The sequence below is a fragment of the Clarias gariepinus genome, chromosome 16, assembly GCF_024256425.1.
Source record: "Clarias gariepinus isolate MV-2021 ecotype Netherlands chromosome 16, CGAR_prim_01v2, whole genome shotgun sequence".
Lineage (NCBI taxonomy): Eukaryota > Metazoa > Chordata > Actinopteri > Siluriformes > Clariidae > Clarias > Clarias gariepinus.
The window spans coordinates 14,588,736-14,595,106 of record NC_071115.1 but is presented as its reverse complement, the minus strand read 5'-3'; positions in this window follow the sequence as shown (position 1 = coordinate 14,595,106).

The window sequence follows — 6,371 nt, the reverse complement described above, 5'->3', positions numbered from 1 at the left end:
AAACTCAGCAACAGCCCTTGATATGCTTTTTTTATCTGCTCTGCCTTAAAATTATACTGTAGATTTTTAGATAATGGCAAAGTCTGTAAAAATTAAAATAAAAAATATATATAAATGATTGACGTGACTCCATGCCTCCTTAAAACAACTATGCTAATAAGGAAGAAATTGAAAACGAATGGGCAGGAAATTATTCCACGTTTCCAGATGACCAAGTTTCGACTGTCTTATAGCCTAAAGTCTGATTGTCTAGTGGCTGTCATTGTCTACATGGGAAATCCCGCAACATACCGCCACCAATGGCTGAATACCAAACGCCTCCTTACAGCCTCCGCATGTGCACTACTCTGGCTGTAACAGTGAACAGTCCAACCTGTCTAGTCCAATGTGTGATCACCAGCCTGTCATTAGCGATTCAGCCGCTGCTTCTGACTGAGTTGTGTAGACTTTATTGTTATTGCGTAATACAGGTACTCAAGAACGAAAGGCAGTTTAGCACTTACTAGAAGTACAAACAGGAGTGTACGTGTATATACATCAGTGCAAACATTATCATTGTGCAATTTATAAGGTGCACGATACACACTACGGGAAAAGAAAAAACTTGTATAAATATTTAAATACTAAATGTATTGCTCTCTCTCTCTCTCTCTCTCTATATATATATATATATATATTAAACTTTTTTCTCATAAGCAAATAGAAAAAGTCACTAAAGTACTGCAGTATACGTATAAAACGACTTAATTTTAATAAATATGAGGATTTATGGATTTATGATTACGTCCCTTTATTCACCTAAAACAAAGTATGTAAAAGTTTTAAAGATCATGTGCTTGATTATTTTTGCTTCAGTTAAACTGTACTTGAAGCATCTAACGGGTGTGTCAGATTCGGCGATCTTGGGCAATGCTGTTAAACCTGATATGTGGAGTCAGGAAAGAATTCAAGGAAGTTTTTTTTTTTTTATCATGTATTCCTGTCAGGTAATAAACGTTGGGGAAATGATAAATACTTTTTTACTTTGACCTATTTCTTTTGACACTTTACAGAAACACCTTTGTTTGTCTTCATGGTTTTGATCACGTACACACTGTCTGAATGCTCATTGTTTATAGGGTTATTATACTCGTACTGATTTTTGGTTTACTATTTGGTATTACTGGATTTACACAGATTTATTTATTTATTTACAAGAAATAATGCCCAAAATTTACTTAGACACAATTTTGTTTTATTTAAGATGCACATAATAAGTTTAATCTGGAAATAGTGTAAGTTTAATTCGGTTATTCCATATATGACTAACTAAAAAAAATCTTTACTGTTTAAAACTTAAAGCTTTGAATCTTTGTGAATTTTTTTGTGCATAAAAAATTAACATTTATTCACATGGCGTCTTGCATGGTGTATAGGTGCATGCCTGTATCATCTCATCTTCTAAAGTGCAGAAACATCTAAACTTGCTCCGAAGATGGCAAATAAATACAGTCAGCAGTATTTGTTAAGGTCCATCAACATTACAGTCAGATAAATGTCCCTTTTTATTATGAATTTAAACCAACATGACATGCAAATCCTATCTGACTAAAAAAAAGAAGAATTGGCTTGAAATTTTAACATAGCCTGGGTTAAGTTTTCAAGAAGGAATAATATCTTTTGTTAAAATTTGTGCATAAGAGAAAATAAAATACAGTGGCTTACTGGTTAGCATCGTTGCCTTGCACCTCCGAGGTCGAAGATCTGGTTCCCATTTCAGGGTCTGTGTGAATGGAGTTTGCATGTTCTCCCTGTGGTTTTCTCAAAAGTAATCCAGTCTGCTTCCACAGTCCAAAAACATGCAGATTGGGCTTATTGGCTTTCCCAAACTGCCCATACTATGTGCATGAGTGTGTGTATGTGTGTGTGCTTTGCGATGGATTGGCACCCCATCGAGGTGCCAAGCTCCAAGCCCCCCACAATCCTGTATACAGGATAAAGCGGCATGAGAGGATGGTGATGTCTTCAAGAACACGTCCATATTTAGCAAGAGCAATTTTTTTCTTTGCTTCCCCCAAAAATTGATACTGAAATTTAAATTAGTATGTGTTTGTCTTTTCTGTCACCTCATAAAAAAGCTTCAGATTAGGCTTCCTGAATATTTTCACACCGTGTAATCCAAGCTCTTTTGGGAAACTGCAACCATATGAACCTGAATTCAATGTAACTCCAGTTCCAGTCCACCATGGGTATTCAAAAATCTGTCAACTGTTAAGGATCTAAAGTAACCCTTCCTTCTGCTCATGTCATGGTATATCGGTGACCAGCCAACCCTTGATTTTCATACAAAAGTAGTTAGTTTATCTGATTTCCTTATAACAGAAACACTCATAATGAATCATAAGATCAGTTTCACTCATACTTAGTTTTCTTTTCCTTTTCTTGTCAAACTCAGTCCTGCCTATTGTTTTGCATCCATTTTCACTTGTCACTTTATTAGTCCTGAGGAGCTTAAAATGGTTGCAAGAAATGCTTATTTGACTTACTATAGAATTTCTGGCAGCCCAGACCAGTCTTGACTTTCTTCTCCGTTGTCGCTCATCAATAAGGTGTTTTAGCCTGCAGGCAACAGGATATTTTTTGCAACAATATGGAAAATTCTGGAAACTGGTGTGTGTGTGTGTGTGTGTGTGTGTGTGTGTGTGTGTGCGGGCGCGCGAGAGACAATTCCTGGAGATAAGCAATTCCTGAAAGACTGAAACCAGGGCAAAGCGGTACATTGTCACAATATATCACACTTTCTCCCCGTTGTTATGGCAGATGTAAGAATTGCCTAAAGTTCTTGACCTTTAGCTGAATGATTAACTGATTAGATCTGATCGTGATCTGTATGTGTTCTGTGTGTGTTTCTATTATTGTGGATAGTGAGTGTTTTCCTTGCCACACGTACTGTACATTGACATAGGGTTACATAATCTCAGTAGAGGGTGTTCAAAGTCGTGTATTCAATTAGTATAGTTAGTACTGTTGTCTTGCATCTCGGGTCTGTGTGCGTGGAGTTTGCTTGTTCTCCCTGTGCGTGATGGGTTTCCTCCAGGTACTCTGGTTTGCTCCCCAGGTCCAAAGACATGTAGGCTAATTGCCGTTTTCAAATTGCCCGTAGTGTGTGAATATTGACCTACCATGGTTGTGAAAATGGAAATAAATACAATGGGCACTGTTGGACTGCAGAGGTTCCTAGATGGATTGATGGATCTGTATTAAAAAAAATGGGATTACATTTCTGTATGAAAAGGGCACATTCTCTAAAATGTAAAGCTCAATAGGAATGTTTGTTTAGAAACTTTTATAATTATTTTTTTGGGGGGGCGGGAACTATTTTGAACTACACCCTAAATACATATTTATACACTAGGCACATTATGGCATTAGGCATATCATGTTTGTCCTCATGTGAATTGACAACATAGACAAAATAAAGAGTGAGGCAATGCTCTAAAATAAGAAGCTAGCAAATGTTCAGGGAATCAGCAAACAGGCAGAACCTTAGCGATATTATGCGTTTTTTTAGGTTATTTTGTTACCATATAATGCCTTATGTGGCATGCAAGTTTACAAGCGTACAAGTTTTCCCGGACCCTGACCGAAACATCCTGTCCCGGATTAACAACCATGCTTCATAGCTAGTTTAGGAGGACTAAATAAGAGTTTCCAAGGAGTTGTCTGTCTGCAAATTATATAATTGCTTGATCTAATTGCTGATATGCCTTTGGTTTTGCCATGGCATTGTTGTAGCAGGTTTAATTGAAGTCATTTGTCAACAGCTGTGTCTCTGTGGTTATGACATACCAGAGAAAAAGAGGTAGTTAAAAACCAAGTATGCACTACTTTGTTGTGAATTATGTGTAGTGCAAGAACCACAGAGATAAGAGAACGAAATGACCTTCCTTAAATCAGGTGCATCGCAATTATTAATTAATAATTATGGCCGGAAAGAAGGTTTGTGTCTATGATCAATTATTAGATCTTTTCATTTAAATAGTATCAATTGTCACAGAAGACACAACAGAATTTTTTATACGTGTTACATTTTATATTGTTTTTAAATGAAACATGATATAATGCATTCTGTATTACATCCTGTGTAATTATTATTTGATTATATAATTATTATATGCCTAGTTAGGATTATGTGACTTGGTCAGTAAATCTACTTGGAATTTCTCACTCTTGTCATTATCAGTATTATCAGTTTTTTGTTTTGTTTTTTATTGCATAACCTTGCTTTCGTCATACAGACGTGAGTGCAACCAAGTGCTTACTTACATTCTGTCACGTTCGCTGCTGAATGTTACCTTTTGAATTTTGAATTCAAAATTCAGTCTCAACCTCATTCAAAAGTTACCACTTTTCAAAAGTTTTTCATAAGTATAAACAAAGTCTGCCAAAACACAGATTTAGTGCGAATTAATTTTTTTATGTCATAATAAAATAAATTGTGTGCGCCAAAGAAGCTTCTTCTGAAGTTTATGAAACATGAAATTGATTTTGCTTTCCTTATAATTTCAAGTTGATAACATCAGCCGTTTAGGAGATATGATTTTACATGTGCCCCCAAAATGGCTTTTTTTTTTTTTTTTTTTGCGTTATCCTGTCTTGATTCTAATAAGAATAATAAAAAATGCAATCTATTTGTATTTCTTTATAAGTATTGATATTAAAATTAGTGTAAGCTTCTAAAAGCATATGGCCTCTAAAAATTGTTGCTGAAATTGAAGCATTTTGTTTAAAAAATTAGGGCATTTTAGAATAACACACTTTTTCAGGTTCATGTGAAATCTAAATTGGCCAAGTTTCATCCGAACGTCAATTAAGATCATTAAATAAATTACATAAAAGGGCATAAAATTGTATTGAGCATTTTTTTTTATATGAAAGAAATATAAATTATATGCTTATTTACACAAAAACGAAGCATGGATACGGAGATAAGAAGCATAAAGTATTATAAAACATGTTGTTATAATCCTTTAGATTTATAAAAATCACTTTTTAGCACTAATACCATTTTTGATGAGTGTTTAAAAATGCAATTGAAGAATCACAGTTTTTCTAGCATTGTATTTCAAATTTGACTTATGCTGCACTGTCCAATTCCCCACTATTTGATCTGATGGAATCAATTTCAATCTTCCATACACTTCCAGTGGGATTTAAGTCAGTCTCCTCTTATACGGTATTTCTCAGTGCATCGTTTTCTTCGATGACATAAAGTACTGACTGCAGAGGACCAACACCATATCATGATGCTCCCACTTCAACACTTCATTGTGAGTATGCAGTTATTGGGATCATATACGCAAGCCACCTTTCTCCAAACATGATAAGTGTATTACTCCTAAAGAGGTCTTGATTAATGATTTTAATAGTGGAGTTTTGTGAGATGTGCAGGACTGGAGGTGTTTGATATGCAGTTCAGTGCTTGTTGCTTTCTACGTTTGTTTCAGCTGCTTTCCGCTCATCCTGCCACACTTTTCCTCCGCCTCCTGGCTTCTCTTTTACTTTAGAAATTATTAATCTGAGAGCATGTTTAAAATCTTATGTAGCGCGATAGATTTTAAACAAAAACTTGCTGTTTCTTAAACTGTTCACCTGCATTTAGTTGAACTAATTGAACAGACAGGAAAGTTTAAGGTCTTGCCTATGGCTCTGTAGCTTGTTTTAATGTCCTCTTGCATGAAATTTTCTCTGCCAATCACAAAGTCCATTAAAAACATATTTACAGTATATCCATAACCTGATTTCCTTTTTCATTATAGATTTTGCTTTTAAACATTTCCTTTGTTAATGCTTAAGGTTTTTGTTCATATTTATATATGGGCAGTCATAATTTTTACTGTATTTAAGTACAATTGTATATAAAATGGACATACAGTACATTCTTGCGGTATTTGACTGTATTACACTGATGCTGCAATTTAGTAATAAAAGAAATAAACTAAAAAAAAGGAGATCAATATCCTAGTAATCATTTTTAGTAATAAAATGTTTCCTTGTAGTAATTTCACCCTTACTGACTCATAATGTGTTTTAATTGTTTTATAACTGTAATAAAAAAAAATCTATGTAAACAGTGTCATTGTTTTTGTCCTGGACAACAAGTTAGCCAGTGCAGTGCGCATGACATTTCTCATATTTTTTATTCTCCTCTGCTCACTTATATCCTGCATCCTGCCTTACTCTTATTCAACTTATAATATGCACACATGGATTCTGATAAAACAATTTGTTACAACAATCTGTGAGCTGAAATGTTTTATATCACACTCACATAATGGTGAAATGAAATATTACAAATTAAGAGCAAATCCTCTAATTTAAGGTTTAGGGGG